The sequence below is a fragment of the Stegostoma tigrinum genome, chromosome 12 (genome assembly GCF_030684315.1).
Source record: "Stegostoma tigrinum isolate sSteTig4 chromosome 12, sSteTig4.hap1, whole genome shotgun sequence".
Classification (NCBI taxonomy): domain Eukaryota; kingdom Metazoa; phylum Chordata; class Chondrichthyes; order Orectolobiformes; family Stegostomatidae; genus Stegostoma; species Stegostoma tigrinum.
In genome coordinates, this window is record NC_081365.1 from 64304173 (window position 1) to 64316529 (window position 12357).

A 12357-nucleotide genomic window follows, 5' to 3' on the forward strand; every position below is an offset into this window, starting at 1 on the left:
TGCAGAAAAACTACTGATATTCTCGGCATGTCTTCATAACACAATACGCAGATGGTCCAGATTTGAGATGAGAAAAAAACCAGAAGCAATATGAACAATATCATTTTTTGTGCAATCAACAATCTTTTTTTTAATGTGGCACATTTAACATACATCAGGGTATTATTAAAAACAAAAAAGTGCAGTAAACAAGATATCAGGACAGTTGACCAAAGGAGCAAGTTAAAGATGGGAAATGAGGTTAAAGGAAAGGAAATTTAGAGAGGGAATTCCAGAACTTAGGAATGAGGCTGCTAAAAACAAGGTCACTAGTATTTGAACAATTAAAATCAGGGCTGTTCAAGAGATCTGAATTAGAGGAGTGCAGATATTTCAGCGTGTTATTGGTTGGAGGACATTACAGTGATAGAGAGGATAAAGTTTTGGAACAACTTGAGAACAAGGATGAGAATTTTAAAAGGAGGCAAGTAACTCACCATCCTGACGTGGAAATATGTCACTGGTTCCTTCAGTATCTCTGAGTCAAAATCTTGGAGTTCCCTCTCGAACGGCATTATGGGTCAACCTACAGCATGTGGATCATAGCGATTCAAGAAGGCAGCTCACCACTACCTTCTCAAGGGCAACTGGGGACAGGCAATAAATGCTGGCCAGCCAGCAATGGCCACATTCCACAGATGAATAAAACAAATTAAAGATCTGCAAACACAATATTATTGGGAGAACAGGATTTGGAATGTATTAGCGCTTGGATATCAGTGCTTTGTATGACCTCAGGTTTACAGAGGTGGGAATTCAGTGAGGGGTTTATTAGAATAATCAAGTCTAGAAGTCACAAAGATACAAATGGGGGTTTCAGCAGCAGAGGTAGAGTCAGAATCACCAATAGCATCCAAAGAAATGATGCATTACCCAGTCAGCAAGCAGCATAGTACATTTAGCACTCATAAAAGCTGTTAACAACACCAAGCATTAACAGAATAGTAAATTACCGGCAGCTTCATGGTTTTAGCTTATTGAGCACCAAGAGGTTTCAAAAAGAAATTGGATAAATTCAAGAAGAAGAATTGTAGGACTATGAGAAAAATTAGGGTAAAGGACTAACTTGTTTGGTATTCAAAGCAGCTATTGCAGACTTGATAGGCTGAATGGTCTTTCTTGTCCAGTACTGTTGTGTTATTTTCTACTGCAGTTTCTCAACCCACCATCTATTCAATATATAATAAGAACTTCAGATCATAAAATACCATCATGCCGAGAGACCATGCACATAATGAAGTGATTATAATGACAGATCTGAGAAAGCAAAGGAGGCATGTGAATGGGACTTTGTGTATGCCACCATCATGTCATTGGCGGTTGTTAATGCCTTTAATGGAACACTTCTAAGTGGAAGAGGCAGGCTCATTCAGGGAGAAACGTGGCCTGTTTTGAGTTTAATTGTCCCTCCACACACACACACACACACACAGCATACTTACACATCTTTAATATTAATCCGACTTTAAAGAACAATTAGAGATGAGCAATAAATGCTGGCTTTATATGGGCTAATACTCAAAACCAAGAATAAATACAATGAATTCAAAATCATTTCTTCACGGGACCTTAAACATGCTTTGGGCCTATAATTTAAGGAGTCTAACATTAAACCTATTCTGTTATAAATGACTGTGCATGATGCCTGCAAAGTTATCTTTGTCTTGTAGAACCAGGAACACTGAATTTTGCAGACCAAAACAGGTACTTTAACTGGAAAATAGGCACCCATATAGCCCCTCATTTTCTCCCAACACATCTTTAGCAAAAAAATCAACAACCATGACATTACATAATCACTTGCATATTTCTGCATCCACGGAAAACTAAGTAATGACAAAAATCACGAAGATACCTTTCATAGTCAGCTAAACATGCCAATTAAAGAAGGGTTCAAAGACATCTGGTCAATGTCCCAGAAACCTCTCTCAAATACACTTCAGGCCTAAGCTAATCAAGTAAGTGCCTTGTTTGCTGAACTCCCTAGTGGGATAAAAGGGGAGGTCAGAAAAGAAATTGTTTCTATCATTTTGTAGTTGGTCACTCTCAGTGAAAAAGCTACACTTGAAATGAGCCTGCAATAGTGATATGGCTCTGAATGTTGTAGTCCCAACTCTTAACTTGTTGACATAGCCAAATTGCAAATTAAGACACTCAAGAATTACACAGGAAGACAGATCATAACCATCCCAACTATTTTTGAAACCAATATTTGAATTTTTTTTCAACCTCTATCTTATTTTCAGAGTGCTGAAGTAAAAGTGGTGTACAAATGTTATGAACGGGACTGTTTATTCATTCTGTTTGGCCAGTCTCCAGCTATTCTTCATTGAGCAGCTGAACTTCATTGTTTGTGGTTTACTGTTTACTACTGATTATTTGTAATCATGAAGTTCAGTTGTTTAATGTGGAGGAGGACTGTTAAGCCATACAATATATATTACAGTTATGTATAGTATATATTATGAAATGCATTTCTCTTGTATTTCAGCAATACAGTGAAAATAGATATTAAAGACTGCAAGGGATCATGATATCCTTTGGTAGCTAAGGAATTTCAAAGGGAATGGAATTTTGTACAATAAACCTCATCAGTGAACATCCTCACATCTGACCTTGTGAAGGAAAGGCTAAGCATCTTGCAGTGATGTCCCAAGATGAGCTGACTGGCCTCCAACAATCACAGCCACCTTCCTTTGAGCTGGACATAACTCTGACTGGTGGAGAGCTCCTCCAGTTTCAATTGTCCTGAGACTTATTCGGTCTACTTGATGCCCCCCTGATGTCCACAGCAGTCACACTCAGTTCATCTCTGGAATTCAGCTCCTTTTCTCCATGTTTGTACAAAACCTGTCATAAGGTCTGGATTCAAGTGTTCCTGATGAAATGCAAACTGATGAGCCAGGTTATTGTGGTATAAGTGCGCCTTGATACTGTGGTTGACAACACCGATAGCTTTCACTGTGCTTAATGCCTTGGAGTTGTTACTGGAGTAAATATGGCAAGGCCAGTTCAGTTTCTGATCAATGACAACACCCAGCTTATTGACTGTGGGTAATTCTTTGATTGCAATGCCATTGAACATCAAAGGGCACTAGTTCTATTCTTTCTTGTTGGATCTAACTTGTACAGTTCAAAATCTGGAATTTTTCATTCTGTACGAAAACTGAGAGATGTTTCATTGCTACATTTCCTTTCAAAACAAGAATTTGTTGTGCTGGGTCATTGGTTGTTCAATTTAGGAGAGGCAGGGCAGGGCATCACTTCTCTCAGAACATTAAGTCTGAATGTCAAATTTGTAGCACAGTTAAATAATTGCATGATTATATTCAAGACAGGGCTTCTCACTGTTCTGCAGCTATGCTGTAGCAGATGTGGAATGCATGGGATGTATTATAACTCTATGATGAGAGGCAAATTCACAGCTTCCTATTTCAGTATGTACTGAGAGGCCAGGTTGAAACCTAACCCTTGAGTTACATTGTTGTCTTCATGTTGACACAGGACACAAACTGCTTTACAATGAGATGAGATAAAGCAGCATTAATAGCAAGATGCCTGATCACAGATCTAGGTTAATCACTGCCAATATAAAGAAGGCATTTGTTGAGACACAAAGGTAAGTAACAGCAGGAATCTGTTTCTATTATAAACTAAGCAGATGGTTAAAATGTTCTCCCATTTATAATGGATGAGAGGAAAAGTTCCACATCAAAACAGGATCATGTATTCACAAATATGCAAATCAGCAAGGTAATAACTTAAGTAAAAATCAGTACCCAGTTATATATACAATTTACATAATATTGGAATTGTGTTCACTGTGGTTCCTTGCTTTGGAGGACTGCCATTTGAAGTCTCCATTCACTACCAAAGCCACTCCAATGCCACAGTTAACAAATATGCAGAGGCAACATTCTTTGCTGCTTGGAATCAGTGTGGAGGCAGGCCTGAAGTTGTTGAGGCAGGACAGTTGAGTAACACTTACTGTTCCTGACTTACTATTTTCAGTTCAGTGATCATGTACATTTTGCAGGACTTGCTAATGGGTACAGTATGTGAGAAATTACTTTTCGTACATAATCATTTCAATGTTTAAGGGCTCAAATGGATCAAAAATTTTATTGGAACAGTAACAAGACAGCGGGATTCAAAATGCTCCAATGTGGCCTTGACATCATGAGGAATTAAAGAAAGTGCTTTTCTATAACCCATCTCATGAATTTTACTTCAAAACGTGATAAAGTCAATTACCTATTATCCTCTGTGACAACTTAGTGCTAAGCTAGTATCCAACGTCGGTAAGCCATGCAGAGAAATTAAAGGTCTATGAAATAAAATGTTAAGTTTGTATTGCGAACTTCACTAAATTGATAAAAAGCTATTCTTTATTAAAACCATGATTATGTTTACATTTTTTTGACTATATAATGTGTTATAAGAATACACATTTAATTCACATGCACAATCCCTTATAACAACGTGTATTATATTTCACTCACAGTCTCACTTCAAAGAGTCTAAAATCATTTCCGGCTGTCAGTCAAACTGAAAGGCAGGCACCCTACTATGCTAATGGAAGGGTATGAAATAAGTCCATGAACCAGGCAGAGTGAAATAGTAAACTTTTCAAATAAAATCTTTCAGACTTTTGTTTTCAAAGACTTAAAGGAAAAGACTCTCTTTGATAGCTGCATTTGACACGTCTTCCTAACAGTTTTGTCGAAAGCCCTTGATATTTCTGACAGGTCATCTTGACAGTTGCTTTTCACTCTTTGACAGGTTTATTTTCGGTTTTGACCTCTTGACACTTTTGACTTATCATTTTGACGGTAAGTTTTGAAAATTTGCATGGAATTTTCAACAGTAAGAAATGGCAGGTAAAGTAAAAGGGATAGGCATCACAATGAGACATGAAGTTGAACCTATGGGCATAATGTAGAACTAAGCACCCCCATTATTGACTCCTGTTTTAATACGATTGGAATGGACATTCTGCTGCATCTGGTGGGTGCAAAAAATGATCTTTAGTTTGGCACACTAGGGTGCTATCATCAATAAAAGCAGACAGGCCTATTCTTGCCAACAGCACTTGCAGGAATCAAACTGGAGAAAGGCATTCAATGGGGTCCTCTCATTGTATTTGATTTGATTTGATCTGGTTTATCATCACATGTATTTTGTTAGAAAATATAAGAAGAAGTGTTATATAGTGTCGCCACACTATGATGTCATCTTAAAACCCAAGAAAATAAACCAAAACATAGAATATAGAGGTAGAAGAATAAGGAAATAAAGAAAACAGGCTCAACTTTACAGTCCTTCTTGTTCATTGATCTGTCATGGGCTATGGCCTGCTAGCCAGACATGAGTCGCTGTAACTGCGCCACTGCCACTTGAACCAAAGCCACAGCTCTTTGGTGCCATCCTGCCTCTGCTGATGCCCTCATCACTATGAATCCTCGCTGGACCTCGCTAATGCAGATGCCACCGATGTCATTGGGCACAACTCCAGTCCAAACTCAATTCCTGTTTGTCATTATCTCTATTGATGACTTAGGCTTGCAGATGGTACAAAAAGTGGAAACATCCTGACTGCAAGGAAAAGTGGTAGTTTTCAAAAGGACGGGCTGGTAGAATGAGGGGCAGACATTTCGAAGATGGAAATGATACAATTTTTTAGGAGGTTCGGCAGCAGACAAATCTGGGGCTGTATTTGCACAAATCATTGCAGTTCACAGGATTGACAGAGAAGTGGTTTAGCCACATTAGACTCTGGTCTTTATAAATAGAGTATATAGCATAAAAGTATGGAGGTTATAGTAAACATTTATAAAACATTTGTTCAGCTTTGACTGGAATATTTTCATGTAAAGAGAATATAATCCTGAATTACTTACAGATATGTTGAAATACTATACATCTCTTTTTTAAAAGAAAGACATAATAGCTAAAGGTGGGCTTCTGAAAGCAAGACCAGATTATGTTGAGTCTCAAGAGGAACCAACAAATGTTCCACCTGAAAGCATCAACAGGACTTCAAAGGAAGAGATGCCATTCTAAAGTGAACTGTGATCTCCTATACATTGTGTCCCAGACTGTGAATATGGTGAGTTGACAGAAAGGCAGTTCTGGGTGAAAGGCATGTTTGTGTTTTACCTATTGAGGAATATAGAAGAAAGGGGGTTAAAAGCCAGCTGCCATCCTTGGTCTCTGTATGCCAGTATAAGTAGACAGCTAGGTTCTGGTTTAGCTCAGTTGGTTTGCAAAGCAGTGTGATGCCACCAGTGTGGGTTCAAACCCTGCACCAACTGACGTTACCATTAAGGGCTGTTCTTCTCAAACCCACACCTAGCCTGAGGTGTGGTGGCCATCAGGTTAAGTCACCACTGGTAGTGTGTCTCTCTCTAATGAGAGAGCAGCCCTATTGCCTGTGAAGACTATAGTGACCTGATTTGTTGCAGTTCCTCTGTGATAAAATGTGCTATAATGGGTGACAGCTGACAATTACTACTAGACACTCCTGCATGTGTAGGTAAAAAAGGAATTAAAATCTTGCTTATTTTTAAAAACAAGTCATTAGACACACTTGAAGGAAACTGGCCACATTTCTTTCAGCTAATAGCAGAACGATGAATCTCAAACAGCCACTTAATTGGCAAAGTGAGCATTCCCAGAATCATCTGCATTAAAGGCCATAACATTTCACAATCCATTCATCAAGAGACTGATTTTTTTTTTCACTTTAATTTTTGGACTCATTTCTCATTTCTAACCAGTATATGCATTTCAAGCTTTTACCATTTTTTCATATTTTAGTTACTAATAAATTCAATCTTTCTTTACCTCAAAAAAAGCCTGGTTAAATCGGCTCCTTTTGAAACTTAAATATATCTCGGCTGGGAAAAAATATCCTTGTTTAAAGTAACTTTGTTGTAAATAACTAAGGGAGTGGTGAGTTACAAAATCAGAAATTGCTGGTGAAACTCTGCCGGTCTGATAGCATTTGTAGGGAGGAAACAGAGTCTGGTAACTCTTCACCAGAACTGATAACAGCTCAGAAAAGTTTATGCTGAAGATGAGGTTGAGAACTAAGGGGAATAAGTGAGTGGATAGGTAGAGACAGAGCCTAAAGACAGACAAGAAAGAAGTAGGCAGACAAGGGGATTATTAATAGCAAGTTAAAACAGAAGCTAAATAAGTGAAAATGAGGGATAAAAGTAGGAGAGAATGGGTCGGTTGTACTGAAAGCAATCCATGGCATGTGATAATTGGATTAAAATTGGGTGAGAATGGGTTGGCTGTGCTGAAGGCAACTCATGTTATGATAGGAATGGGGTGGGTAAAAAATGAAAGAATGGAAGGACATATTCTGGCTCTAAAGTTATTGAACTCGATACTGAGTCCTAGTAGCTGCAAGGACCCCAAGCAAAAGATGAAATGTTGTTCTTTGAGTTTGCACTGAGGCTTGCTGGATCACTGCAGCAGGCCTGCCACAGAAATGTTGGTGTGGGAAGACACTGGTTTGTTTAAGTGGCAGCCAGCTGGAAGCTCAGGGTCATTTCAGATTTCTGGCATTTGCAGTTCTTTGCTTTACAGAATTGAGGGTTTGAGTAAACAAGGAGGTAGTTCGTCCATCCTTAGCTGGATGCATAATTTTTAGGGGCATCCCATCTGGAATAGTAACAAATTTTAAACCCTTATCCATTGACTAGTCAAAACAGGATTTTTCCCAGTTCCAGGCAACATACTTCAAGTTTGATGTGAAAGTATCAGAGGGGGTGCAGAAAAGATTTACCAGAATGGTTCCAAGGATGACAGACTTCAGTTATGTGGAAAGATGAGAGAACTGGGTTGTTCTCATCGAAGAGGAGATGGGTTAGTGGTGTTTTAAATCAGGAGAGGTTCAGAAGGGTAGGGAGGGAGAAATTCTGCCCAGTAGTAGAAGGGGTGAAGAAGCAAGGGACATCAATTTAAGGCATATGACAAAGAACCAAAGGCAACATGAGGAAAAGGTTTGCTTGATGGAATGAGTGGCCAGGAACCCAAATACGCTATCTGAGAGTTTGGTCAACACAGACTGAATTATGGATTTAAAAACGGAGTTGGGTAATTGGAAAGAAAATATTTTAGAGGTTGCAGTGAAAGGGCAAGGGTAGTCCAAGTGTAGCTCAGTTGTTCTTGCAGACCAGTGCAAATATAACAGCCCAAATGGGCTCTTCCAGTGCAAGAATTCTGTCATTTTAACCACGAACTGCTGTGGAACATATTAAAGCTGAGGGAAGTAAAAGCTAAAACTAATGGAGAAAATCATTCAAGGGGCCAAAATTCCTTGGCACAACACATTGCCCATCAAGCTCTCCTAATTTATTCTTCAGTAATTCTAAGCCCTGGCATTATTTTTGCATCTTTTACAATAAATCATGGACACTTATTCTTCATCAAAATACACAGTCAAAGTGCAATTAAAAATCCTGCCATTCTCTCAAACACTGATAACTTTACACATCAAAACAATTGTACCACACGCATTTCCACTCATTGTCACTGATAGGATTTAGATCAGTGATTCCTTTTGTAACCAAAATAACATGCCTGGTATGGTAGTATTACGGAGTTATTCAATGAAAAAGGAATTGAAAATGACCAACACAGCCACTGTCTAACTTCAGTCAGCAGTGGGAGAAATTAAAACTTAATTTCATCGAGTTGAGATGGCATCATTATGAGGTTCTTAATGCACACAAATAGGCTTCTTGCTACTCACTGGTGAGAATCTCATTTTGTCGTTCAGCTCTTTGTCAGGAAATGGGATTTTTGAGCTCTTGGCATCAGGAACCCCTTGGTTGGCCATCTCATGTGAATCTTCCAACTTTCCCACTATTGCCCATGTTGTTCAGAAACTGGAAAAATTCTGTACAAAGTAGCCATGACCAAAAAAAAAGAAATCATACGATGTCAGGCTAAGTCATCTTCAAGCTTCTAAATTATGACTGTACAAGAAACAAAATAGAAAAAAATTAGCAATCTTTCGGAAATGGGTTGAGCTCTGTGTCGTTTATAAACAAAAACAGTTCATTATAAGAAAGAACTATTGAACTGGTGGCTTGACTCTATCTTGGAAGATGATGAATTGCACCAGGGTGCTCAACTCTGCATTGGTCATCTCTTGGAGTGGGTCCAGAGTCCCACTCTAGCCTGGCTGTCCCTGTTGTATTAGTTACAGAGAGCGACAATGGATTGAGAAGGTGCATAGTTCACTGGCCTCTGTCCATTTCTGCTCACCTCTTCCAAGCAGTCAGCCTCCAGTAGTCACCACTGCTAGTGACAGTCCCCATCTGTCAGCAGTGTCCACCATCTTCATATATTGTTTACAAGTGTCCCCTCTCTCAGCTGGTTTTTAAAAGGCTATCTTCTCTAATGGATGCCATTTCTCAAACAAATGCGCTTTACGTTATAAAAGGAGCTGAATTAACCACGCTTTCTTGAGTTAAAGAAGTGGTGTGTTTGTTAGCCACTAAATGCGAGAAAATATAATAAACTGTGATATGCACACAGAGATTGGAAATGTGAACAAAATAAAGATGTAGCAGTTAAAAACATACAAATCATTCTCTGGATTTATGAAGAGAGATGATGGAATGTTATGGATATTGAGCTGAATGATGAGAGAAATGCTGAGGTTGGTAGCGATGCAGTTATTTTAGGAGTTTTGGCTCTGTGAGTTGTCTGATAGGCTTGAATCCAGCTTCCATTTCAACAGTAATTTCACCGACTTATCTGACGCCAACATTCAGAGCAAGAATCTTTCCTTGGCTGGGGAGAATGGCTATTCTCAAGGTGTGAACTTCAGTGTACAAGAATCTACACTAGCACATCTGTATACGAAAACACAGTGACCAGTGGTTGTAGTTGATTTTAAACTTTCTTTGCATGTTCCTCAAAAGCTAAGACGTATGTGCTCAGCGGTTTGGGAGGCTAAGAGGCAAATCATCCCCTCATTACTTCTGTAGACACAGGAATCATAAATCACCATGTTCTGAATGGCATCTCACCCTTTGAAGTGATGCTATTTGAAGTTCCCATGGTACCCATTCAGGAGTGACATTCTAGGGCTTCTCTCAGGGATTTGCCAGATAATCACTGAAATTACATCTGCCAAGTTTTCTTTTGATTGAAAGTCTCTTTTAAATAAAACATGTTGTGATAAAAAGTTCAATGTGTCTGTAAGTAATCTGACATGTTGATCCATTGTCATGACTGTTTCAGAATCAAGTAATTCATGATTAGTTGCAGTGCCTCGATTTGCAAGGGTATGAGCAACTTCCAGCAATATATTGTCATTGCTAATAGATGACATTATGGCAACATGCTGGACGAAGATATTTATCTTCATGATGCTGATGGACAACCTAAACTCTTTACAGGCAAGGGAGAATCTTCAAGTTGCCACTGAAATCATTCCTCAGTATGGAATTGTAATGCTGCATCGTCAGCGCAGACCAACTCTCTGATAAGAGCTTAACATGCCTTTAACTTGGATTTCACATGAGCAAGGCTGAGTAGCCTTCTATCAATTCTGGTGTGTAAGTAGATAACCTCTGTGTATAACCAGGGAAACTTGACATCAATAAAAAGAATAGACCAAAGTGTAGATGCTAGAGCAGATCTCAAAAGGTTCTAGTCAGAGTTGGCCTTACCCATCATGTTGCCTTGGAAAGAGGCAATCACATTGAGCAGCTTTGGCACACAGCCAGTTTTCTCCACCACCTTAAATAGACCACCTCTCTGCTCACTTGATCGACTACCTTGGTGAGATCCATGAGGCAAAATACAGGGCTCACCTTTGTTCCAGACATTTCTCCTGCAGCTGCCAAACTGAGAAGATCATGTCAATTATAGATCTTCTAATTCTGAAATCAGACAGGGATTTGGGATATATCCCTTCAGCCCTGTTTCCAGAGTCAGGCAAGGGTCACATAAGCAAATACCTACCTCATGATTCTCAACAGGGTCATGCCTGAATAGGTGGCGCAAACAACTATAGCAGTGGGTTGCCCTTGTTCTTGTGCACACAGGCTCGTACAGGTACAATTATGGTATCATGTATATCCTGGGACACTGCCCCTCTTTCCTGCAAAGACACAGAGTTTGTGCAGATTTGCAGGAATACAAGTTCCCTGTGCTTGATGAGTTCAGGCAGTATAACATCAGAACCTGGAGCTTTTCTACACCGAGCAAATCAGTAGTTTCGCTAAACTCCTCAACTTCGGCTTGAATAAGCAGACCTACCATGACAGGCAGTTTTCTCTGGTGTCTGAGGCTCCTTCTGCGACAGTGCATTCCTTAAAGAATAACCTAAGATAGTGTCTAATCCATTCTCCTAGACGTTTATTGCAATTGGACATTACCAGCTTTACTGGCTTGTTTTCTATTGAGCCGTTATCTTTGGTGATGGACATGTTTGTTTTGTTCTTTTATAATCAGCTTCATTAAAACAAAAAATAAGTGCTGAATTAGAGCACAGAAGTAAATTGACATTAGACTCATTCTACTAAATCAGTATCTCTCAGCTTTGATTCACAGTCTGCTTACCAATGCACAAGACTGCAGATACATGCAGCTGCTGAGGAGGCACACACATCAAAATCAATTATTGGTTTTGAATGAATGCACAATTTTCTGAGGCCATTGATTAGAGGTCAGAATGCTGAACAGTGGTTCCCGGGCAGAGCTTTACTCAGATAGCACAGGCAGAATTCAACCAAGCACTTGCCATGGCTTTACACTCATTAACTTTAATGATTCAAGCACTCAATCCCAATTCAATCTTTCAGTGACTCTAAACCTTAGCTCTGGCAGAAAAAGCCCCAGTAAAAAGTCATTTTGCACTTCTGTATTGCTTTCAGAACAGCAGTGTTTCACTGGCCTCCAGGTCTCACTTTCCTTTGCTGGCACCTTTCCACGTAGCATCACTGTTTATTTGAGATGCCACTGCCAAGTGAAGCAGACAAAAAATAAAACAATCCAACCTTGCCACCATAAGATCAAAAAATATGTCAGAATCATGAATTTACTATCGACTACAGTTTTAAAAAAAATTTCTCGGTCACTGTAGATAGAAAGTAACACTAAGCTGCATTTATATACTTCCTCGGCACGTCTTCAGAATGTCCAAAGGTTTTATAAATAGTTATCTACTTTCTGAGATACACTGTCTGATATCAATAAAGAAGTTGTCAGTTTGTATGCAGCAAGATCCAGTAAACAGATAATAAATGATCAGATAATCAGACTGATGACTAAGGGAGAAGAGTT